The sequence below is a fragment of the Protomyctophum parallelum genome (assembly GCF_964188405.1).
Source record: "Protomyctophum parallelum genome assembly, chromosome: 7".
Classification (NCBI taxonomy): Eukaryota; Metazoa; Chordata; class Actinopteri; order Myctophiformes; family Myctophidae; genus Protomyctophum; species Protomyctophum parallelum.
The window spans coordinates 5707951-5735212 of NC_139705.1; the positions used below are offsets into that span (position 1 = coordinate 5707951).

Sequence of the window (27262 nt, forward strand, 5' to 3'; positions counted from 1 at the left end):
TGCAGGGACCTTAAGTGTCCATTTGGTTCCCAGATATCAATAATTTACTGGTAGCTGGGGACCCCCTGGAACTCCCTCAAGGACCCCTATAGGGGGCCCCGGACCTGAGAACAACCGTCTAGCCAGTGTATGTAAAAAGGACTCAAGGTAGAACTCACTTAACCCATTTTGACCTGAGATCAGATTCTAAAAAATGTCTTCTATATCCTGACAGTTTTCTGAAAAAGCTATGTTTCTATGTCAGTGGTTCTTCGATTTTTCAAAAATAGCAGACCTACAAGCTCGTAGCGCGCCACTCGGTGGTGCGCTATGAGCTTGTAGATCTGCTATTTTTTCAATAGCTAAAGCATAACATAATGCCATAACACCAAAAGGGGTTCCCGCCCAGAATGGGTTTTATTTAAGTTATAGTCATCAAACTCATCATAACTAATAAGCTAATTAATTAAACAAGAATCAGACTACAATGCACGTTTTAACTGGACCACAGCACTCAGCTACTCACTATTTCCACCACCGTATACTCAACACAGAGTATATTTTACAATATTTCCTTGATTTGAAGTGATGAGCTTCATCTACTGGGTAGTCAGTGGTTCTCAACTGACACACTGATTGCGGTTTACTTGGTCCAGATGTGCCAGTTTTATGACAAACACATTATTAGTGCAATACATGCAGCTATACAAAAAGGTTATGAATTATTTTACTATGTACTTTAGGATTTTGTGAGCAAGTATGCACCCCTTATAGGGGCTATTCTTTTATACTGTATTGTATTAGCACATCTTCTAAATCCTAAATTTTTTCTGAAAAAACATGTTTCTATGTCACTGGTGCTCAACCTTTTTCACGTCAAGGACCCCCAGATTTATCTCTATTGGGCCACGGACCCCCATCTCAAAATATGTAGTTCCAGGGAGGGACCCCCTGAAGCCAATATTTTAGTTAAAAATGTTCTCTCTGACATATATATTCAAAGACTTGTGCCGCATTTTCAGGAAATTTCAAAAATAGCAGACCTGCAAGCTCGTAGCGCGCCATGAGCTTGTAGATCTGCTGTTTTTCGATAGCTAAAGTAGAACATAATGCTTAGTTAAAACACCAAAAGGGGTTCCCGTCCAGAATGGGTTAACCCATTCTGAACGGGAACCCATTTTGGTGTTAGCATCATGTTATGCTTTAGCTATTGAAAAACAGCAGATCTATACAAGCTCGTATCGCGCCACCGAGTGGCGCGATACGAGCTTGTAGGTCTGCTATTTTTGAAAAATCAAAGACACTTTTAGAATCTGATCTCAGGTCAGAATGGGTTAAAGTAAACCCTGCGGCCTATATACTTAGTCGTCCATCTACGAGCTCTAAACACATCAGAACAAGTTTTGAGTTTATAGATCTGCTATTTTGAGTATTTCCCCCGTATTTTCACAGAATATTTGACTATTTTGGCCTAATGTTCGCCCCGCCTATGATATGCCCAGAATATTATGGACGCTATAGGATTCATGTGTGATTCCAACTGTGACTGTATTTACTGTATATGTACTGTATTTACTGTAACCTTTGTTGTATGTACAAGTTATTGTACACTCCACTATATCCATCTGAAGGACTGCTAAAGCAAATATGATACAGTGTACCATTCTCCCCTATTGCTACGGATCTGTTATGCCATAACAGATCGCTGTCGTTTCATACCGTAACAGTTATGGTATGAAACAATAAGCCAATGATTTCATCTTCCTGTGGAGGTTTTGAAGCTTCAATAAATCCAACGATTAGTTAATCACATATACAGTATCATGGCATAGATTTTGTAGTCATAGTCTACCAATTAACAATGCTTTCACCCATTTTATTTATCTAAAAAGTGCTAAATCAACTCTAATCCATTAAAAAAAAAACGTAGATTTGAATAAAGTATTTCAGAAAGAGAAGAATTCGTCATCAGCAGCCACCCATACCCTAGGTGGGGTTCGCAAAAGGGCCTTTCTGTGTGGAGTTTGCATGTTAGGTAGGTACCCTCACAAAAAACATGCAGCAATCCTGGTCTCTAATATACTGCCTCCCCCTGGTCAGCCTGATGGAGGGGAAAGGAACTGGTTGGAAAAATGATGCGTTCCTTCCACGCGCTATACGACCTTATACGTCCTTCCACCGGGGAAACTCTTCCCCTGTCAGGTGATAAGGAGCGGCCTGCTGCTCACTCCTAATGCACTGAAGGAAGCAATGAGCTCAGTTCCGGGCTCTCCCCAGCTTGGCAGAGGCTGAGTAGCACCCCAGAAATATATATATATTTTTTTGTTAATTTAGTGTTTAACCCTGACGTCGAAATAAATAAAAAGTCTTCTGAAAGAATATTATATTCAAAGATTTGTGCCGCATTTTATCACGATAAAAAAAAATAAAGCAGACCTACAAGCTCGTAGCGCGCCACTCGGTGGCGCGCTATGAGCTTGTAGATCTGCTATTTTTCAATAGCTAAAGTATAACATAATGCTCAGTTAAAACACCAAAAGGGGTCCCCGTCCCACAATGGGTTAAGAAATAGACAATTCACCTTGCCGATCTACAAGCTCACAACGCTTAATGAATTTGTTTGACACTTTTGGTTATAATGACATTGGGTCACACGTAGGCGTAAAAAAAAAAAAGGTCAGCTAATGGCCGAAATCTAAATGCACATGTGACACGCACACACACACACACACACACACACACACACACACACACACACACCTATAGACACAATACACCAATCTGTAGTGTACACACAACTAAGCACACATATATAAAGCTGCCACTGGGATGCGCATACAGTACAATAGCGTGCAGTGGTTTCCAGCTACTTCACAGAACACAAGGTCATTATGTAACTACGGGGTATTCGGGGACTTTATAGGCTTACAGGAAGATTATTGAGAAATATTGGCACGATCCATCATCCAACCCACATCCCCAACCTGGCAAAGAACTTAAGAAGCACTAGTCTCCAAGCCGTAGGCCACTTATTGAGCAAGTAATTGACCAAAAACAGCGCCAATCTGCTCGTATATAACCCATTTTGACCTGAGATCAGATTCTAAAAAAGAAATTCTTCTAACAATCCTGACAGTTTTCTGAAAAAAACATGTTTCCGTGTCAGTCGTTCTTCGATTTAAAAAAAATATCAGACCTACAAGCTCGTAGCGCGCCACTCGGTGGCGCGCTACGAGCTTGTAGATCTGATATTTTTCAATAGCTAAAGCATATATATACATGCTGACACCAAAAGGAGGTTTCCGCCCAAAGTGGGATAATGGGAGGTCTGATCAATGAATGGAGGTTCCATCTGAGAACGGAAGCGGATATTAGCCTCTCCACCGTTTAACCTTGGGACTACACAGCAGCAGTTATCGAGTGTTTTATAAATACCAGCTATATTCTCCTCCTCCTAATGCACATTGGAGCTCCGGGCTTGGAGCTTTTCAACGTGTTTGTGTGTGTGTGTGTGTGTGTGTGTGTGTGTGTGTGTGTGTGTGTGTGTGTGTGTGTGTGTGTGTGTGTGTGTGCGGCTGTGTGCGTGTGCGTGCGTGCGCCTATTCACATTCAAATGGAAATTACAGCGTGTACCACTACCAAAGACAACAGCAGTTCTTCTAAATATAACATTGGAACTACAACACCGCCACATTGCAGCTCGCTGTGGGGTTCTCTTTCCACGTGTTCTTCTCCTAAAGAAAAACTAAAACAAGAAATGGCCACCTTTGAGCATTATTGCTCGTGGATCCGACAGGCCCATAGACTGTAAAAAATATGGACAAAGCGTTCCCCGGGTCTAACATGAACGTAAAATGAAGCCTGAAATTCCTTGCACTCTAATGCACTGTAAGTCGCCATCTTTCTTGATCCGTTCTGGTCCAGCTGGCCATTGGCTGGCCCAGACAACGAGGCGGGACTTCCCCCCTTCTTCTCCGTTGGTTTTTATTTTGACTCGAGTGGGTGGGGGGTTTCCCGATCATAGACTGTAACGGTAGCCACGCCCCTCAGAACATACGCGACTTTATGGTCATTTCTTTTATAAATGGGACCATAAGTTAGAAATGAGACTTTAAACTAGTGACTGGAAGCAGAAAGTATTCATGAACATGTTTATTAAGGTAATACAGTCTAGGTGAAGTTGGGCCCAAATACATGGGCCTCTATGGAGCTATGGGGCTTTTTGGGTCCAGTCCAGCGCCACAACAGGCCATTATATGAAATTTCAGGAAGTCCCGATTTCAAAAGAGGCTTCACGAAATATCTGGCTGACTGCCCCCCTGGACAGGCCCTATGTACACATCTAAGATAGTAACTGGTTGATGTATAGTGTAAAGCCCCTATCGTACCCCCCAGTCACAAAACAACGAAAGAAACGTTCGCAAAGATTTGTGCCTCATGTTCACGAGATTAAAAAAATAGCAGACCTACAAGCTCCTACGAGCTTGTAGATCTGCACTCTGACGAGGTGCCGACTTGCTCCGACGAGGTTGCCGACACAAGCACAGCTGCTACTAACTGATGTCCATTACGACTGCCGTTCTAAATCCTTTTAGACCCGTTATTGACCCGTTATATACCAACCTTGAAGTTAGTTACGTCACCGTCAACAGCCAATAAGGGACCACCATTCTTTCCCCACGACATACTAATACATACATACATACGCCGCCGGTCACCAAACGTACCCTTCTTAGCTTACGCATGTTTTATGATAAATGCTTTTTTGTGATGTATTCCCATGCTTTTTGTTCTTGCTTAATGTAAGTCGCTCTGGATTAAGAGCGTCTGCTAAATGCCTAAATTGTAAATTGTACCCTAGTTACGTCATCAAGAATGGTGGTCCCTTACTGGCCAACACCGACATACATACCCAGCCAATCACAGTACTTGCGCGCGCTCTGCTTGCCAAGTAATAATAATTAAGCATCAAAGGGTACACCAGCTGATTCAAGCCCTATTGATGACTGACCCAACTTATTTTGGGCCACAAAAAGGTGGGGGCAGAAAGAGGGAGAGAGACAAAGAGAGAGACAGAAAGAGAGACCGAGAGAGAGAGAGAGACAGAGACAGAGACAGAGAGAGACAGAGACAGAGACAGAGAGAGACAGAGAGAGAGAGAGATGCCGGCTGCTTTGTACGCTGCATAGCATTGTGACGACGGTGGTTTTTTAGGGTGCCTGTGACCACCAGGCCTCATGCTCTCTGCACACACAGAGGCCCATTGAAAGGGAGGAGGAGGAGGAGGAGGAGGAGGAGGAGAGAGGCTCAGTGTGTCTGTCCCAGTGGGTCCACACGTCCGCAGTGCCAGGCAGTGCCTTACACGGGGCCCTCCTGGCAGACATGGTAGCTGCAAACTGCCCCGATAGAGAGAGGAGAGGAGAGCCACGAGGGGAATGCAAAAACCAGTTAATGTTGCTGCCACGGCTGCTGCTGCTGCTGCTGCTGGGCAGATTGCACTGTGGTATGGCCCCAGCGGTCAGGCGGTTATTTTATCACCCCATACCCTGGAAAGATAAAGTATCCCTATGGACTTTTTTATTTGTCACTGAGAGCAGAGCAGGGGTGTGTCCCTGTGTAGGAGGCGGGATCTGTGCCATGTCCATTTAAAGTCTGTCTCATGACAGACTCCCACAATTTTAAAAATGCTTCTGCCTTAAAACCCATTTTGGACTGAGGTCGATTTAAAAAGAAAAGGCTTCAAAACCCATGTTTCTATGTCAGTGGTGCTCAACCTTTTTCATGTCAAGGACCCCCATCTCATAATTTGTAGTTCCAGGGACCCCCCCCCCCCCCCCCCCCCCCAGAAGCAAATATTTTAGTTAAAAACATTCGCTCTGAAATATATATATTCAATGACTTGCGCCACATTTTAACGACTTTTCAAAAATAGCACAGGCTCGTAGCGCGCCACTCGGTGGCGCGCTATGAGCTTGTAGATCTGCTATTTTTTTCAATAGCTAAAGCATAACGTAATGCTTAAAACACCAAAAAGGGTTCACTTTTGTGATTGGTCGAATACACTTCAGGTGTGACAGCTTTCTGTTCTCATCTTATTGTCTGTTTGTCTTGAAGCCTTCAAATATGGTGGGATATAGGTATATGTATGTCTCTGGCTCGGGCTCCTATAGAGATTAGAATATATCAACATTGGCAAGGTTTATATGTTATAGGTTGTAATAATTGCCCATATTGCTTACGAGTGAGTAAAGTGTGCTGTGTGTGTGTGTGTGTGTGTGTGTGTGTGTGTGTGTGTGTGTGTGTGTGTGTGTGTGTGTGTGTGTGTGTGTGTGTGTGTGTGTGTGTGTTTACTTGTAAGTAAGCACTGTATAGTGTAGGTGTAACGAGTCTTTCTATGTATTTCTTTATTGGTATCTGTGCATTTATCGTATGGTTGTTGTATGGCTGTATGGTGACATGCTCTAGTATTATTTATTAATATATTGCCTACTACATACCTACTATATTTACTGTTCACTTTGCCCTTTTTATTTCTATATATATATATACTCCATCCTGTGCTGCTGTAACGCCCTCACATGGATTAAGGAAGTGTTTTATCGTACATATTATCCACAAGCCAGCCATTTCACCCTTATGTCATCAGAGATTAAAACAGGGTGCATTTTGCATCCCAAAACGCAGTTCATAGTTAAGGGACGCAATAAAACCAACGACCTCTGCACTACTGTACTGTTTGTTATTCTAGTTTATTTGGCTAGTTTTAGTTATAATAATCCTTTCTTCTTCTGTCTTCTACATGAATATAACCACATTATAACCATATAGAATTTAATGGGAGTAAAATGCTGCAATTTGTAAAAAAAAAAAAAAAAAAAAAAAAAGAAAAGGTAAAATATGACTCCTAACGTCGTTGAAGTGGGACTCCTAAAAGACCATCCCTGCATCCTGGGACTCATTACATTGAACACCTACTGTATTTACATCACTGTGTCATACTGTACATGGGTGGATGCCAGGACGGACGTGTATTTATTTATTTAAATGTCATTTACATGTCACCGGAAACAAAGTTTCCATGGCTTGAAGGCTTCCATGACCTGTCCATATAGTACAGTCATATAATATAACACCTCAATGGAGTGACGAAATAGTACATTTGTGCAGGTGAGCGCAAGTAGAAGAATTATGCCAAGCAGCAGGAGAAGAAATTACATTTCACTGTTCCGATGCAGAAAGGTTATACCAAAGTGTGGTAATATGAAATGTAATGTAACCAATGCCATGCCATGGTTATATAACAAACTAGACTCTATAGTTGAGTTTTAAAATATCTGTTCTTATCTTTGTACCACTGCCTTTGCCTGGTTTGACACTGCGTTGTTGTCCTATTGTTTTAACTGCATGCCTGTTTTAATGCCGTCTTGTTTTGCTTTTGTTTTCATCATCTTTTCTGCTCTGTAAAGCACTTTGAGCTGCATTTATGTATGAAAGGTGCTATATAAATAAAGTTTATTATTATTATTATTATACAAAGATAGGCACTACAATAATAAAAAAACATGTTTAAGGTCAAAGGACATTTGTTTTAAATGATAGCTGCTGTGTTCACAGAACATAACTGGATGAATGTCAATTTGTACAACGGCTATGGCTTACAAGGCCAGGCGAGATGCAAACAAAAGTCATCGCCGCCACGCAAGGAAAACAAATATTTTGCACTTTCAATGGGCACACTTTATAGTCCACCTTCAGTAAAAAAGACTTAGATATCAGATAATTGTTTGTACTTTATCTCTAAAGATGATCCTTCTATCTATGGCAAGTAATACCAAGTAACGACTCCTGGTAACTGATGAAAGTGGAAGAGGAAGTAACACAGTTAAGGGGCTGTGTCCACCAAGGCATTTTTGTTCTTGAGTGCAGCGTATATTTAGAATTTTAGGCAGGAACCCCTTTTGGTGTTATAGCATTACGTTATGCTTTAGCTATTGAAAAATAGCAGATCTACAAGCTCATAGCGGGCCACCGAGTGGCGCGCTATAACGAGCTTGTAGGTCTGCTATTTTTTTTTAAATCGACGACTGACATAGAAACGTAGCTTTTTCAGAAAACTGTCATTTTTCAAACAGACATTTTATAGAATCTGATCTCAGGTCAGAATGGGTTAACCTAAGCGCGGTGTATTTATTTATGCTATGCTGGAAATGCCGGCAGCGTGACGAGGCGATGAGCATCTCTATTCTCTATTAGTGTCAGCATCATGTTATGCTTTAGCTATTGAAAAATAGCAGACCTACAAGCTCGTAGTGCGCCACTCGGTGGCGCGCTACGAGCTTGTAGGTCTGCTATTTTCGAAAAACCGAAAACCGAAAACTGTCATTTTCAAACAGATAAACGAGGAAGCGAGAGTTGGGCTTCGTTCTGGACAGTGGTGAAAAGTAACTAAGTACATGTATTGTACTTAAAATTAAGTACAATGTTCAGGTACCAGAGTTTTTTTTTTTCGTCTCAGTATGTACAATTTTCAATACTTTTACTTCTACCCCACTATACATCTCTCTGAGGAGAACATTGTAATTTTACTCCGCTACAATAAATGATATGAAACCTTTAGTCGCTATAGTTAGTTACTTTGTCAGTTTGGATTATTATTACAAAACAAACTGTCTGGGTTCTGAACTCTGCAGTATCTATGTGAACGTCGTGTCCACGGCTGGGTTCTGAACTCTGCAGTATCTATGTGAACGTCGTGTCCACGGCTGGTTGCCAATGCAGTCCCTGTGATTCGCTGCTCAGGGCGAAAAGCTACATACTAATTCCTACACGGGTTGTGTTTGTAACCACGCCAGTTAAGTTTACTGAGGTTAAGGTTAGGGTTAGGTTTAGGTATAGTTTAACTGAGGTTAAGGTTAGGGTTAGGTTTAGGTATAGTTTTACTGAGGTTAAGGTTAGGGTTAGGTTTAGTTTTACTGAGGTTAAGGTTAGGGTTAGGTTTAGTTTTACTGAGGTTAAGGTTAGGGTTAGGTTTAGGTATAGTTTTACTGAGGTTAAGGTTAGGGTTAGGTTTAGGTATAGTTTTACTGAGGTTAAGGTTAGGGTTAGGTTTAGTTGTACTGAGGTTAAGGATAGGGTTAGGTTTAGTTTTACTGAGGTTAAGGTTAGGCTTAGGTTTAGGTATAGTTTTACTGAGGTTAAGGTTACGGTTAGGTTTAGGTATAGTTTTACTGAGGTTAAGGTTAGGGTTAGGTTTAGTTTTACTGAGGTTAAGGTTAGGGTTAGGTTTAGGTATAGTTTTACTGAGGTTAAGGTTAGGGTTAGGTTTAGGTATAGTTTTACTGAGGTTAAGGTTAGGGTTAGGTTTAGTTTTACTGAGGTTAAGGTTAGGGTTAGGTTTAGTTTTACTGAGGTTAAGGTTAGGGTTAGGTTTAGGTATAGTTTTACTGAGGTTAAGGTTAGGGTTAGGTTTAGGTATAGTTTTACTGAGGTTAAGGTTAGGGTTAGGTTTAGGTATAGTTTTACTGAGGTTAAGGTTAGGGTTAGGTTTAGGTATAGTTTTACTGAGGTTAGGGTTAGGTTTAGGTATAGTTTTACTGAGGTTAGGGTTAGGTTTAGGTATAGTTTTACTGAGGTTAGGGTTAGGGTTAGGTTTAGGTATAGTTTTACTGAGGTTAAGGTTAGGGTTAGGTTTAGGTATAGTTTTACTGAGGTTAAGGTTAGGATTAGGGTTAGGTTTAGGTATAGTTTTACTGAGGTTACGGTTAGGGTTAGGTTTAGGCTTGTCAATCACAGCGACTGGCCAATCACAGCGCGTCGACTGCGTGCACAACCCGTGTAGGCTTTGAGTATGTCGCGGGCGAGAAGGGGTCTACGACGTAACCGGGGATAGGGTACTGGGTGGGAGTGTAAGGTCCAGTAACGTTGGGGTCGAGGTGGAGTGAGCGGGCGCTGGTGAGGTGAGCAGGTGTCGGATTCTCCTGTACCTATAGTTACTGTTTATTATTACTTCTACGATTAGACGTATCCAGACGAGACGACTCAGCCGACGGTGTCTTATAGTGGTGGGAATGCCCCCCCGCATCAGTCGATGGCATCAGTGGATGACGTCAATCGTCCATACCCGAATAATATGGGAATCTTCAAAAATAGCAGACCTACAAGCTCGTAGCGCGCCACTCGGTGGCGCGCTATGAGCTTGTAGATCTGCTATTTTTCAATAGCTAAAGCATAGCATAATGCTAACACCAAAATGGGTTTCCGCCCAAAATGTAGCTTCCATCCTAAATAGGGAGATGGCCCCAAATATGAGCATCTCCCGTACACTACTAACCACTTCAGCCCCTATATACATTTCTGGCATTTGAAAATAGCAGATCTACAAGCTCACTTGTATGCATTCGATCTGCTATTTTGAGAAGATTTGTTCCTAATTTTGAACTACAGTGAAACGGGACGTTCTACACAACGAGTGCTTTAGACTACTTAAGATTTTGATGCCAATACTTTTTTGCACTTTTACTCAAGTACATTTTGAATAACGTTTCATATAATACAGGACTTCTATTTTTATACATTGCAGTATTGATACTTTTACTTGTAAAAATAATTGAGTACTTCTTCCACCACTGCTTTATAGGATAGCCACAGTCGTCAGCACACCCAGCTTTGTTTTGTCTACGAAAAAACCACCCTTCTCAAAACACAGCCACTAAAAACATGTAAAAAAAGAAGAAAAAAAAAGGAAATCACACACGGCAAGTGTAAACAAAGTGCAGCGAGGCACAACCATGGTATCTTTAAGGTCCAGTCAGAAAACAAAACAAGGCGTATTGCGTGTTCGCCTCTGGGTGAGAGAGAGAGAGCATGTTGTGCCTTTGTTCTTCCTCAAACGCCTGTAAAATGAACACCAGGGTATCAAAATAAAAGTGTGCTCGGGGGGGACAATTTGGAATGCCTTCACCTGGAAACAAAAACAACGTGCAACGCAATATGCAGCTAGAAATCTAACGTGTCATCTATTGGTAATAAATAGCCCATGGTTTCTTTTAGGTAGCTATAGCCAGCGGCAATAACTAACAAGATCGGCTTTCATGGGTGTGCACCTGAAATGCAACACACATTTATGGGCAGTATAAGCGGAGTGTCTTATCAAGACAAATAGACAAAGATATGAAGGTAGGTGAGCAGTCGTCATGTCATACAGCCGGGGAGAATTAAATTCCACCCAGATTCTGTCAAGTCAGCCATGGCATTCTCAGTTGGATTTTGAGTTGACGTCATAGCGTCGCATGTTCTTTCAATTGAATCGAATCCATTGGTGAATCTTGAAGTAAATGAAGCTTGATTCTAGCACAGTGGGAAATGCACACATGCACACAGACGCCGCACGCACGCACGCACGCACGCACGCACAAACACACACACACACACACACACACACACACACACACACACACACACACACACACACACCACACTCACCTGTGATGTCAGCTCCCTCTAATATCCTTGAAGAGAAGTTGGTCTCCCCGTCAGCCTGCACCTCTGTGTTCCAGCGTCAACACCAAGGAGCTTAAGGGGATCAAACAGGACATATATCTTGTTAACCAATCTACATATATATCTTGTTAACCAATCAATCAATCATCAATCAATCAATCAATCAATCAAGCAATCCTTCCTTTCTCCCATTCTCCTGGCTCCACTGTGGGCATGTGCATACTGTCCTGACATCTCTATAGTGCCAATCCTATTTAAGTGTCTCGTTCCATATATACCCCGATGCTGCCGCGACACCCAGGACTTCTGAAAAGACCTTGAGAAGCTGTCATTTAAATAGAGGGGGGGGGTGGGGGCGGTGGGGCTCAGACCAATGTCACCCCTGCTGCTGAAGCTGTGGCCTTCCTCTAGCTTTCAGACTGTTGGAACAGGAAACCGAAGAGCAGAGGAGGACTCCTCCATTGCCCACGGGAGATGCCGGTGCATAGTGTAGTAGACGCCCATGCAGCCTCACCATAAGACCACAATCCCTCTCTCTCTCTCTCCCTCTCTCTCTCTCTCTCCCTCCTCTCTCTCATCTTCCTTTTCATCTCTGAGTCATTCTAAAAGTGTGTAATGAAAGAAAGATGAATGAATAATTCAGCAGACGGCATTTAAGAACTCACCCCCCCCCCCCTTTTTGTGTGTACTTCTGATAAGATGGGGAACACGCTAGACGGCAGCCCCCGCACGCTATAGTCAAATAAATTGTGTGTGTGTGTGTGTGTGTGTGTGTGTCCACCCCGCCCCCTTTTAATCCATTCTGACCTGAGATCAGATTTTTTTTCTAATACATCTTGAGAGTTTTCCGACTTCTTCGACTTTTCAAAAATAGCAGACCTACAAGCTCGTGAGCGCGCCACTCGGTGGCGCGCTATGAGCTTGTAGATCTGCTATTTTTCAATAGCTATAAAAGCATAACGTGATGCTAAAACACCACAAAAAGGGGTTCCCCGCACAAAATGGGTTAATTCAGCATTCCTACGAGCCTGTGATCTGGGACTCCCATATTAACTAAAGCTCTTCGGCGATTATGTTCAGTTTGCAACAAGGCGTCCAGTCATATATAACCCATATAAGACAACCCCCCCCCCCCCCCCCCCCCCCCGCCCCAACAACTGTCTGATAGCAAAGGGCTCACAAGTCAAGTGTGTCAGCGTGATCGCGTTTATCAAGACTGTATCTGCCTGGTTGACCAAGCAACGTTTTAAACATTATTTTTGTATATATATATATATATATATAAAACTGAAGGGAATATTTCTTAGAAGAGTGGTTTAATTTGAAGCACAGAAGCCAGCGAGTAATAATTTAGTTACAGAGGGGGTGGGTAGTTCATACGTTTTACTCACTCACTTTTCGGATATGCAGCTTCGATTTCTTTCTTTGTCTTTTTTCTTTTCTTTTAGCTATATTTCTAATCTATTTATTTTAATTGTTTTTCTTTGTGATGCGAAAATGCAAAACCAACCATGTTAACTCACTCTTCATCTCATATTAACCCATTTTGACCTGAGATCAGATTCTAAAAATGTCTTCTACATCCTGACAGTTTTCTGAAAAAGCCATGTTTCTGTGTCAGTCGTTCTTTGATTTTTCTAAAATAGCAGACCTACAAGCTCGTAGCGCGCCACTCGGTGGCGCGCTATAGCTTGTAGATCTGCTATTTTTCAATAACACCAAAAAGGGGTATCCCCGCGAAAATGGGTTAATTCTTCATCTCAAAGGCATCTCAAATCTCAAATGGCATCTGATCCTTCAAGATCTTGTCAAAGTAAAAAACGGGATTTTGAGGAGTTTAGCATCTGTCCCTTCAATCTGAGTTTTTTTTTAAATATAAAACACGGTGGATCACCAGATGACCAGAGAAGGTCTGTCTGATGTCCTGGGCTTGTTCGCATGCACACCTTGTCCTGCGAGCAAAGCCCTGGTGTCAAAAACGGAATAGCTAATCATCGGAAACAACATAAATGTACTATTTTGTAAAGGATTTGACTCTCCCCCCCCCAGACTGCATTTTTTCCGTTTTGGCAGCAGGAGACTGGAGCACTGATATGACGGTGCCATGTTGAGGTCGCTCTCAATGAGCTGCACGTTCAAAGTCACTGGGGATCGTTAAGACATTCTGACCTGAGATCAGATTCTAAAATGTCTTCTACACGCTGACAGTTTTCTGAAAAAGCTATGTTTCTGACCTGAGATCAGATTCTAAAAAGCTGTTTCCTATGTCAGTCGTTCTTCGATTTTTCAAAAATTGCAGACCTACAAGCTCGTAGCGCGCCACTCGGTGGCGCGCTATGAGCTTGTAGATCTGCTATTTTTCAATAGCTAAAGCATAACATAATGCCAACACCAAAAGGGGGTTCCCGTCAGAATGGTTAAGACACAGCCATGAGGTAGGGTATAGAGCAGTGAGACCATGATATTCATGAAATGGGGCAAAGACTGAATCATCAAAGACAACTCAGCCACATAAATGCTCAGAAAATCTTCTTAAATCACGTCAGTCACACGTTTTGGGGGGATTTTGGGGACAGGCGATGGATGGCATGCCGTTTCAGAATACGTCAAAACAGCGGGGTTTTTCCATCTGGCAAATCGGGTGCAAGGCTTCAGATCGAAGTTCTCTCTTTATAGGCATATTGTGTGTGTGTGTGTGTGTGTGTGGGTGGAAGATGTAACAATGTGACGACGAAACAACAACCCTAAATCCTCAGATTTTAGTTGTTGTATTTAAACAACACGTGAGAAGGAAGGAGGATTCCTCTCCAAAAATGTAGGCCAACACAGGCTTTAGTTTACACACACACACGCACACGCACACACACACACACACACACACACACACACACACACACACACACACACACACACACACACACACACACACACACACACACACACACACACACCATTGCCGCTCCGCTATTTAAATCAATAATAGAGAGATGTGATCCCAAATAAATATTAACCCATTTTGGGGACGGGAACCCCTTTTGATGTTAGCATTATGTTATGCTTTAGCTATTGAAAAATAGCAGATCTACACAAGCTCATAGCGCGCCACCACACACACACGCACACGCACACACACACACACACACACACACACACACACACACACACACACACACACACACACACACACACACACACACACACACACACACACACACCATTGCCGCTCCGCTATTTAAATCAATAATAGAGAGATGTGATCCCAAATAAATATTAACCCATTTTGGGGACGGGAACCCCTTTTGATGTTAGCATTATGTTATGCTTTAGCTATTGAAAAATAGCAGATCTACACAAGCTCATAGCGCGCCACCACGAGCTTGTAGGTCTGCTATTTTTGAAAAAATCGTGAATATATATATATTCTTTCAGAGTTTCAGTTTTAAACTCAAATCTCGGAACTATACATATTTTCAGATGGGGGTCGGCGGCATGTTACATGTCTTTTTTCCTGCTTCCTCTCTGAGGTTTGGCAACGCGCAACCGAGACAAATCGTACACAAGAAATATTTGGGGATGAGGAGGAGGACGGAGGGGGGGGGGGAGGCAGCGGGGTGTGGAGTGAGGTTGTGGGGGAGGGGGCTGGCTGAAAGGGGAGCTCTCCCTTCCCCAAAAGGATGTAAAAAACTAAAAAAAAGGTTGGACATGTTGCCAATGTATGTCTGAGAGTATAATCATCAAACACGAAGGTTGGCTCTCTCTACCTCGGACCCTCCTAAAAAGAATCCCCCCCCCCCCCATTCCACAACAAACAACATTTAGGCTATGACTGAGCGGAACCCCCCCCCCCCTTCCGCCATGATATCCCATTGGGAAGATTTATGACAACAATGAGTATCGGTGACCAAAACAATCGCTGTCCTGAATCCCCCATGTCGGTTATAGTAGCAGCAGATAACAACACCAACGGGGTATACTGTGTGATAAAACAGCAACACGATTAACAACCAGAGCACTAAAAAATGTAGGCTACACAACAACACCACAGATGACATGAGGATCATCATCAGACTATATACAACAACACAGAGAGAGAGAGAGAGACAGTGGGACCAGACCAGGCCATCATCGACCTGCTCCAAACGCCTCCTCTCTCCATGTCCGCTCCGATCCATCCGCTCATCATCAACACAAACTAACAAAAACATCACATTCACACGCATCGATCACAAAGTCTTTGTCCGAATCATTACACTGACAGTATAAAGGGACAGACATGCAGAGAGACAGTGCCATTGGGGGAAAAATCCAGCTGCGACAACTGTATCAATATATCTTTTTTTTTTTAACGTTTTCTGTTCTTTTTTTTTTTACACACAATCACTGCATTCTGTGCTCTCTCTCAGCTCACCTTGCCGCGGCTGCCGCCGAGCCCTCTCTCTGTCATCCGGCCGGCACATCCAGAGAACATCAGAGGAGCGGAACCAAAAAGGCAACCAAATCAAAGACGGAGAGGCCACAACCTTACATTTGTATATTTTCCAGCTGACGTGGGGTAGGGGGGGGGGGGGGGGGGGTTTTCTCGTCCCTTGTCCCTTGCGCCGCCTGCCGCCGCTGCTGTCCCCCCACACGTTCTTTGCGGCAACAAGGAAGCCGGTTTTCCTCTACTACGCTAGCGGTAGTAAAACCCCATCACCCTCCTCGGGCATGTGTATTGTGTGTGTGTGTGTGTGTGTGTGTGCCTGGGCTGTCTGCAGCAGAGGCTGCCATGTCTCCCATTGTTCCAGAGCGGAATGAGGCAGGCTTCCTCTCCTATACCCGAATAGACCCTGCCTACTACAACAGCTGTGGACCAGCCCCCACCTCCTCTCCCCTCCCCTCCCCTCCTCCCTCCTCCTACAACTCTACTGCCTGCCTCTATGTGCTGCTGCTGCCCTGCCTGCCACTGACGCTAAACATTAACCCTACAGCTGCTGGCCCGCCCGCCCGCGCTGTAAAGGAGGAAAGAGGGGGTTATGTTTCAAAAGGGACCCCCAGCCACCACCACCACCACCGCCGCCGCCGCGCATATAGCGGGACAAAGGAGAGTAGTTAGCCTACAGAGAGAGAGAGAGAGAGGATATCCGACGGACCGACGGGCCGTGCTATAGACTAATAGAGTTCTGTGGCAGCAGGGCCATTCAGTCAGTGCCCCCCAGAAAGAACACATATAGCGCTCTGTGCTATATAAGAGGATTTTTTCCTTTCTCAATCACATTGGGTGATACGTGTTGGGATTGATTCCAGTGTCTATGCTAAGGAAAATAATCGAAAACACATGAGAAAAATCAGATATTTGAATAAATTCACAATTGAGAATGATGGGAGCACGGAACCTGAATTGGTCGTTTCTTTTTGTCCAGTTGAGGTTTATGCATAGCTTACTATATGACTGGTGAGTCTGCTCTATCCCTGGTATACAATATACTGTATCGCTAAAACAGCATAAATGCTTCCATGAAAAGAGGCCTCTGTGCTGCTCAAGTCATGACTCATTTGGCCTGGAGTTATAATGGAGCCACATCACCTTCTATACTCCCAGACAATACAAAAGCGTGTCTGGTAGACTGGTACTGATAAATGACTGCATTGACTGACTGACAACAACACCACCAACGGGAAGAAAACACTGATAATGACTCGAATGTGGGAAGTCGCCGTGGACAAAGCAGAACCATGAGGCAAACAAAAACACATTTTCACTTGGCAATGTTGGCATGTAGAAATATCTGACTGTGACTTCCGGTAGGATGGCGGAGGAAGGAGCTGCTTGATTAGTGAGCTCCCCAAAGTTGGGCATGATAAGTTAAAATAACCACGGAAAAACAGATTCAAAATGGAAAAGGTATGACACGAAATGAGTGGTGAACAACAAGGAAGCCGTAGGATAACTCGAAGTTATAGAGCAGATAAACAAACTAAAGAAAACGACGACGGGAGTGGAGTGAAAGAAAACACCGACAGCATGGCGGAGGACTGCGCCGAAGTCATACGAGCCGGGCTCGCTGAAATCACCAAAGAGCTAAAGACTTTTAAAGAAGGCATACAACAGGAGCTGGCTAAGTTTAAAGAAGAAATGAAGAGAGAAATGAAGGAAGAATTCACAAACTATCGTGTAATAGTGGACCGGGAGCTACAACGACAAGACGAGGAGGTGACGGAGCAGAAGACGAACATGGCCGAGGCGCAGACACGGATATCAGAGGTGGAGGACTGGAGGACGGGAGCGACCGAGGCCATGATGACACTGGTGGACCAGATTGAACAACTACAAGAGAGACAATTGAATGCCGACGCCAGAGCAAGACGGAATAATATCCGTGTATTCAATTGTCCAGAAAACAGTGAACAAGGGACCACTGTAATTCAATATTTGGAACAGCTGTTTCACACAGAACTTGATTTACCAGCAGGGACTCAGTTCCAGCTACAGAGGGCGCACCGTGCACTGTCTCAGAAACCTACTCACCCGTCTGCAACACCACGATCCATTGTGGCAAACTTTCTTCAATTCGAGACGAAGGAATTGGTGCTGAGAAAAGCCTGGGAGGCGAAAATACAAGTAGGAGACAAACAGCTCGGTTTCGATCACGATTACCCACCCGAAGTTGTGAAGAAGAGAAAGGACTATATTCCGTTCAAAAGAAGGTTGAAAGCAAAAGGAATCCGGTTCCAGACGCCGTTCACGAAGATGAGGATACAGTGGCCTGACGGTGAGAAGACGTACAGAAGTGCGGAGGACGTTGCCCAGGCCATGGAGGAGAGAGGCTATATGGAAGGAGAACCCAACCGCGACTCGACAGCGGGACCCGGCGCATCGGCGGAGGGCTCGGGAGTCGCGGGGGTGGAGAGAGAGCGGCGACGAGCTGAAGGGGGACAACGGTGGGAGCCGGAGTGGAGGAAGGTGGAAAAGAGGCGAGGAGCGGCGTGGAGAGCTAAGGACAACCTGCGAATGTTTATGAGGAAATAGGCTGGGAAAAGAGGTAACATAGAGTTGGGTTGAATGAGCGAGGGGGGGTAAATAGGCGAAGGACTTTTTCTGTTTGGTTTTATTTTTTAAGAAAGAAAGAAAGGAAGGAAAAGAAAGATAAATGGATATACAGAGGGTACCATATATATAACAATTTGGTTTATTTCTAAGTAAGATTGAAACCCCATATATATTGTTTTATTTGTACATAACCAACGCTTTGTAGGGAATATGTTATCTTGGGCTTCATTAATATTTAAATGTACCAACTGGAGGGGTTTGCTTAATTAGGTAGGGAATGGCTAGGCACTGGGGAAACTCACAGGTTGAGATTAGTACTAGTATGTCTAGGGAGGGGCCCTCGTGCAAGACGGGGAATGTCCCCTCACCCCTTTATGAGGGTTTAAGGGTCACGGATGTTTTACATCGTGTTTGGAAGCTATGTGTGTGTTTAGTGTTCTATGTTTTTGTTTTATCGACAAGCGGATGCAAATACTGTAATGTAACTAGGCAGGAATCAAATATGAAGGGAACCATAAGGAATAACAATGTCTAATGAGTTGGGGATAATGTCGCTGAATGTAAATGGGTTGAATTCGCCAGTTAAGAGAAAAAGGGTCATGACAAAATTGAAAAAAGAAAAAATGCAAGTCTTTTTTCTACAAGAAACTCATCTAAACAAAACGGAGCATGATAAACTAAAAAGGTTTGGTTATAGGAACTCATATTATAGTTCATACAAAAACGGGAAAAGAAGAGGAGTTATAATACTAATAGCTAATACAGTCAACTTTGATTTTGAAAAGGAGATTAAAGATAAAGAAGGGAGGTACATTATTGTGAAAGGGAGAATAGATAACGAACCGGTAACTTTAGTAAACATATATGCACCGCCAGAAAGTGACAAGAAGTTTTTTAAAGACATGTTTGACGTTATAGCTGTGGAAACAAAGGGTATTTTGATTGCAGGAGGGGACACAAATGTGGTTTTATCGGATAAAAAAGATACAACAAGTAAGAAAAGAAGCAAGACACATTTAGCTAAGTTTGTAAACGCATCACTGAGTGAGATGGGACTGGTAGATATATGGAGAAGACTCCACCCGACAGATATGGACTTCACCCATTACTCTGCTGCACATAGAGTCCACTCTAGGATCGACCAATTTTTTGTGAATAAGGGTGATTGTTACAGAGTTAAGGAATGTGAGATAGGAGGGGCAGACCTATCGGACCACAATCCACTGTTTTTGAAAATTGGTTTAAATAATAGGAAGAGGCAGACAGCATGGAGACTTAATATGGGTATGTTGAACAGTGAAGTGAGAAAAGAGAAAGTCAGGACAGATTTGAGTACATATCTTGAGGAAAATAACAATGGGGAAGTGGATCCGACTATAGTATGGGACGCTATGAAAGCTGTCATGAGAGGTAAATTGATAGTGGAGACTGCATTAATGAAGAAGGCTAAACTAATAACTTATAAGAAAAATAATGAAGATTTAAGGGCATTGGAACAGGAATACCAGATGACAAAAAATGAGGAAATATATAAAAATATTAAAGACTTGAAAATTAAAATAAAGGAGGCCCAATTAGACGAAATTGAAAGGAAAAGTAAATATGTAAAACAAAACTATTATGAGGCCGGGGCAAGGGCCACTAAATTATTGGCTAAACGTATGCGTAAGCAACAGACATTGAGCAATATTAGCAAAATCAGAGATCCTAAAACCAAGAAATTAGCAACTGAACCAGAGGAAATAGAGAGAGTTTTTAAACAATATTATGAGGAGCTCTATACACAGCCCGAACAGGCAGAGGAAGAAGAAATGAAAACATATTTAGATCAGCTGGACCTGCCAAATATAGGGGCAATGCAGAACCGCAAAATAACAGCTAATATTACGGCAGACGACATTATGGAGGCAATTAGTTCCTTTAAAAATAATAAATCACCAGGAAGTGATGGGTTCCCAGTGGAGTGGTACAAAATGTTCAGAGAAGAGTTGATACCTATGCTGGTAGCATCCTTTAATTGGACCCTAAACAAACATAAAATACCACCATCTTGGTCCGAAGCAATAATCTCAGTGATACCAAAGCCGGGAAGGGATAAAGAGCAATGTGGGAGCTATAGACCCATATCCATTTTGAATGTGGACTATAAAATTTACACCAAGATTATATCTAGAAGGTTAGCGAACATAGCCAACGAGCTTTTGGACGAGGACCAGACAGGCTTCATAATCAGTCGTCAAACTCATGACAATGTAAGGAGAACTATACATGTTGTAGATCAAGCACAGAGGACTAAAACAAGCACTCTATTAGTGAGTGTTGATGCAGAGGCTGCCTATGATAGGGTCAATTGGAGGTTCCTTTACGCTGTATTGACAAGATTTGGGTTCAATAAGAAAGCATTACAATGTGTAAAAACATTATACCAACAACCTACGGCTAGAATTAAAGTGAATGGGAGCTTGTCTGGGAAATTCAACCTACAACGATCGACTAGGCAAGGATGCTGTCTTTCGCCTACGTTGTTCGCGTTTTTTATTGAACCCTTAGCACAAGCCGTGAGAGATAATGAAGGTATACAAGGGGTGACAGTAAACGGTAACGAACACAAGATAGGACTTTTTGCCGATGATGTAATTGCCTTCCTCCAGAAACCAAACGACTCACTCCCCATTTTAAGCAATGTATTAGAAGAATTTGGTCGTTTGTCAGGATACAAGATCAACATAGCCAAAACACAGATTTTGGCTTTAAACTATGCTCCAAATCCAGCTATAAGGGGAGCCTTCAACTTTAATTGGGAACAAAAAAGTATTAAATATTTGGGTATAAACATAACAAAAAATCTGTCCACACTATATAAAGCCAATTACGAAAAATTAAATCAGGAGATAAAAAAAGACATTGATAGATGGGCTACTTTGCCACTAGACCTGAACTCAAGGTTGGAGGCAGTTAAAATAAATATATTATCCAGATTGCTCTTTCTATTCCAGTCCTTGCCTGTAGAGGTCCCACAAGGGCAATTTATTACATGGGACAGAATGATCTCTAGGTTTGTGTGGGCCGGACAGAGGCCAAGGGTCAGATTTCAAACCCTTCAACTCCCAAAGGAAAGAGGGGGTATGAGTCTTCCCAATCTAAAAATGTACTATCATGCGGCCCAGTTACGGTATGTAGGATGTTGGTGTAAACCAGATTATATAGCAAAATGGAAAGATATGGAAAAAGAATTCAACAAACATCCCATTCAGAACATTATAGGAGACAAGGAGAAGTTTAAGAAAATAAAACACAGTATAGATCCAATCACCCTATTTACACTGGAGATCTGGTTTAAAATAGTAAAAAATTATAAGTTAGAAGAGGATATAAAGATTTTAAAATGGATGGCATTTGATAGTTTATTTAAACCTGCAGGGTATGATAAGGAATTTAAAATATGGAGTAATAGAGGAATGACAGCATGGTGTGTTTTGGAGAAAAATGGTACATTGGAGAGTTTCACAGATTTGAGTGTTAAATACATGTTGGATAAACATGATTTCTTCAGATATTTGCAACTAAGGGATTATTACAATAAGGAAGTCAAAGGGAGGCCCTCCATAGAAGTGAATGGTATTGTCCAAATCATAAAAAATATATACAAGGGGAATAAGATTCGAATTATATCAGCAATATATACAACGCTGATGAGTGGCAGTCATTCAACGGAATACATTAAAAAGAAATGGGAAGCAGAACTAAACATAGAAATTACAGAAAAAGATTGGACACATATGTGGAGTATGCACCAATCAACTACCAATTCACGGATATGGAGGGAATTCTCTTGGAAAAATCTATGCAGATTTTTTATAACACCAAAAATCAAGAGTAAACAGTTGAAGCAACAGATACAATGTTGGAGAGGTTGTGGGGATGTAAATGTGGATCACTCACACGTGTTTTGGAAATGTCCCAAAATGGATGATTTTTGGAAGATGATACATGATCAGATACAAAAAATATTGGGATATGAGGTGCCTATGAAGTGTGAGGTTCTGTATTTAGGAAACTTGACGGGGGGTAAGATTCGAGGAGAGGATAGATACTTGGTAAACATTTTGTTGGCGGCAGGAAAGAAAGTTATCACAAGAAAATGGGGACAGATGGAGCCTCCAACACAGGGACAATGGGAGGACTTGATTCAGGAGATACATTTCATGGAGAAACTGACACACCGTCTGAGACTACAGGAAGAAAAAATGGAGGACAAATGGTATAAATGGACAGTATTTAAGAGTATGGGGGAATGAGAGTCAATAGTAAATGCCTAGATACACTTATGTAACCATTTTGAAATGCAATGTCGATGTATTTTTCTTTTTTTTTGTCCTTTTTTGTTTTGTTTCTTTCTTTGTATGTTTGTGGTGTTGTTGTATACTGTGTGTTTTTTGTCTGTCCTGTAAAATTAATAAAAATTTAAGTTAAAAAAAAAAAAAAAAAAAACATTTATCATGAAACATGCGTAAGCTAAGAACGTAACAGTGGAATATCTATATAATGAAACTAAACATATAAACTATATATATATATATATATATATATATATGCTATACTATGCTATACTGACGTGCTATGACTACATACAATGCAATTATAGTGCTGTCTACATAACATGCTATAAGTCTGTATCAATTATAGTGCTGTCTACATAACATGCTATAAGTCTGTATCAATTATAGTGCTGTCTACATAACATGCTATAAGTCTGTATCAATTATAGTGCTGTCTACATAACATGCTATAAGTCTGTATCAATTATAGTGCTGTCTACATAACATGCTATAAGTCTGTATCAATTATAGTGCTGTCTACAGAACATGCTATAAGTCTGTATCAAATGCTATCTAAGTCTACAGAAAGTCTACAGAAATGTCCTACAATCTGATTGTAATGAAGCATGTTAGATTCTCCAACATTGCAGCTTGACTTATATCCTCTTTAGCCTGCATTAAAGTATCGGTTTGCATAAATAAACCTAACTCATGTCATGAGTCGACAGCCTTGCGATCAGTAGCGTTTCCAGGAAATTAACATTCTTTCTGGGCAGGCAAGGGATGTGTCGTCGTTAATTGTTTTGTGCGACAAAATAGTCATCAACTTAAAATTTGTAATTGTCACACAGGGGATGAATGCAATGATGTCATAGTGATGTCATGATGAATGATATCATAGTGATGTTGCAGAGATTAAAATAGGGTGCATTTTGCATCCCAAAACGCAGTTTATAGTTAACCCATTCTGACCGGGCACCCATTTTGGTGTCGGCATCATGTTATGCTTTAGCTATTGAAAAATAGCAGACCTACAAGCTCGTATCGCGCCACCGAGTGGCGCGATACGAGCTTGTAGGTCTGCTATTTTTGAAAAATCGAAGAGCGACTGACATTTTTTAGAATCTGATCTCAGGTCAGAATGGGTTCATCAGACCAGTGTGTGTCCGGCGGAAACCTGGTATGAATCTGATCTCAGGTCAGAATGGGTTAAGGGACGCAAATAAAACAACGACCCATCCACGGGATGCACTAATGTACTGTTCTAGTTTATTTTGCTAGCTTTAGTTATAATAATGATTTCTTCTATTATTATAACCTCATTATAAGTATAACCATATGAAATGAAATGAGAGTTAAATGCTGCAATTTGTAAAAAATGTCAAAATATGACTCCTAACATCGTTGAAGTGGGACTCATTCCTAAAAGACCTTCCCTGCATCCTGGGACTCATTTCTAAAAGACCATCCCTGCATCCTGGGACTCATTTCTAAAAGACTATCCCTGCATCCTGGGACTCATTTCTAAAAGACTATCCCTGCATCCTGGGACTCATTTCTAAAAGACTATCCCTGCATCCTGGGACTCATTTCTAAAAGACTATCCCTGCATCCTGGGACTCATCTCTAAAAGACTATCCCTGCATCCTGGGACTCATTTCTAAAAGACTATCCCTGCATCCTGGGACTCATCTCTAAAAGACCATCCCTGCATCCTGGGACTAATTTCTAAAAGACTATCCCTGCATCCTGGGACTCATTTCTAAAAGACTATCCCTGCATCCTGGGACTCATTTCTAAAAGACTATCCCTGCATCCTGGGACTCATTTCTAAAAGACCATCCCTGCATCCTGGGACTCATTTCTAAAAGACTATCCCTGCATCCTGGGACTCATTTCTAAAAGACTATCCCTGCATCCTGGGACTCATTTCTAAAAGACTATCCCTGCATCCTGGGACTCATTTCTAAAAGACTATCCCTGCATCCTGGGACTCATTTCTAAAAGACCATCCCTGCATCCTGGGACTCATTTCTAAAAGACCATCCCTGCATCCTGGGACTCATTTCTAAAAGACCGTCCCTGCATCCTGGGACTCATCTCTAAAAGACCATCCCTGCATCCTGGGACTCATTTCTAAAAGACCATCCCTGCATCCTGGGACTCATTTCTAAAAGACCATCCCTGCATCCTGGGACTCATTTCTAAAAGACCATCCCTGCATCTCGGGACTCATTTCTAAAAGACCATCCCTGCATCCTGGGACTCATCTCTAAAAGACCATCCCTGCATCCTGGGACTCATTTCTAAAAGACCATCCCTGCATCCCGGGACTCATTACATTGAAAACCTGTTTACATCACTGATGATGTCATGTCATGTTGTGTCTTCCAGAGGAGGGAAGGGATGATGTCATTAGTGATGTCATAGTGATGTCATATTGTTATGTCATGTCATGTCTTCCAGAGGAGATGAGGGAGTACTTTGGACAATTTGGAGCTGTGACCAGATGTTTCCTTCCCACGGTAAGTGTGTGTGTGTGTGTGTGTGTGTGTGTGTGTGTGTGTGTGTGTGTGTGTGTGTGTGTGTGTGTGTGTGTGTGTGTGTGTGTGTGTGTGTGTGTGTGTGTGTGTGTGTGTGTGTGTGTGTGTGTGTGTGTGTGTGTGTGTGTGTGTGTGTGTGTGTGTGTGTGTGTGTTAACCCATTTAGTTTTCTGAAAAACCTGTTTCTATGTCAGTGGTGCTCAAATATTTTCATGTGACCCCCAAAAATAATGTTAATGTTGTTGTTTATATATAAAAGATAAGGAGACGGGGTTCATGTTGTTTTAATATAGATATGTTTTTAATATATATATATATATATATATATACACACCCTCCACCAACCTAGTCCCCATATATGGGGGACAAGGGGAGACCAACCTATAGTCCCCATATATGGGGGACAAGGGGAGACCAACCTAGTCCCCATATATGGGGGACAAGGGGAGACCAACCTAGTCCCCATATATGGGGGACAAGGGGAGACCAACCTAGTCCCCATATATGGGGGACAAGGGGAGACCAACCTAGTCCCCATATATGGGGGACAAGGGGAGAGCAACGGACTTGAACTCATGCTTCCTTCATGCCTGAGTGTCCAAGTTGCTCCTTTACACCTGACAGGGGGGAGTTTCCCTGGTTGGACGTAGCGCGTGGAAGGAACACGTTATTCCAACCAGTTCCTTTCCCCTCCATCAGGGGCCCCGGCTGGCCAGGGGGAGGCAGTATAGAGACCAGTTCCTTTCCCCTCCATCAGGCTCCCCGGCTGGCTAGGGGGAGGCAGTATAGAGACCAGTTCCTTTCCCCTCCATCAGGCGCCCCGGCTGGCCAGGGGGAGGCAGTATAGAGACCAGTTCCTTTCCCCTCCATCAGGCGCCCCGGCTGGCCAGGGGGAGGCAGTTTAGAGACCAGTTCCTTTCCCCTCCATCAGGCGCCCCGGCTGGCCAGGGGGAGGCAGTTTAGAGACCAGTTCCTTTCCCCTCCATCAGGCGCCCCGGCTGGCCAGGGGGAGGCAGTATAGAGACCAGGATTACTGCATGTTTTTTGTGAGCGTACCTACCCTATATGTAATGTTGTTGTTGTTTATGTTTATATTTAAAGGATAAGGACAGCGGGTTCCACAAAGGTCACTGCTGGGTCACCTATTCCACGGAGGAGAGTCTGAGCAACGCTCTGCACACAGACCCTCACGTCCTGGAGGGAGCCAAGGTACCTGATCTACAAACCCTCATAATACTGAGATACAAACATAACGTTGACATTATACAGATCTACAAACCCACCGCCACATAACCTTGGCACCCCGAACGCCCCGGGGTTAGGGTTCTTTGGTGTTTTAAGGATCCTGTTCTGTTTCGGTAGTGTGTGAATGCTGTGTACCGTTCCCGGGAGCGGATCGCCCCAACCGTACCCGGGACCACGATCAATCAAAGTCTCGGATACCTATGTATTCACACTTGCTTTTAGTCTGTATCAGTAGGTGCTCAATATTTCATTTCAAGGACCCCAAAAATTATCTGTAATATGCCTCCGCCCTCCCCATCTGAAAATATGTTGTTCCAGGGACCCCCCCCCCCCCAGAAGCAAAGATTTTAGTTAAAAACGTTCACTTTGTAATAATATATATTCAAAGATTTTTCACGATTTCTTTCAAAAAATAGCAGACCTACTCTGTGCTTTTCAGTTCTGTTCAGTTCAGTTTTATTTTCGATCTTAAAAAAAAGAAGATTGTTTTTTTTAATTTGATGTCAGTCCAAAATGGGTTAACACTGGGAAAACTGTACGGTTAAGTGGGAAATAATAACCTGTGATAAATTGCAAAAAAAGCTCTAGTGATTAGTTGCCGATTCGATTAATCGATTACTAGCCCATTCTGAACGGGAACCCGTTTTGGT

The 27262-nt window shown here is 42.6% G+C and overlaps 1 protein-coding gene across 1 annotated transcript in view; it reads right to left on the minus strand.

Moving 5' to 3' along the window:
• nckap5l (NCK-associated protein 5-like) overlaps window positions 1–27262 on the minus strand; it is a 138594-nt gene that overhangs the window by 31053 nt on the left and 80279 nt on the right. The window contains exon 2 of the mRNA XM_083768869.1: window positions 11461–11550. The gene's annotated coding sequence lies outside the window, so the exon portion shown is untranslated. The remainder of the gene's footprint in view (window positions 1–11460; window positions 11551–27262) is intronic.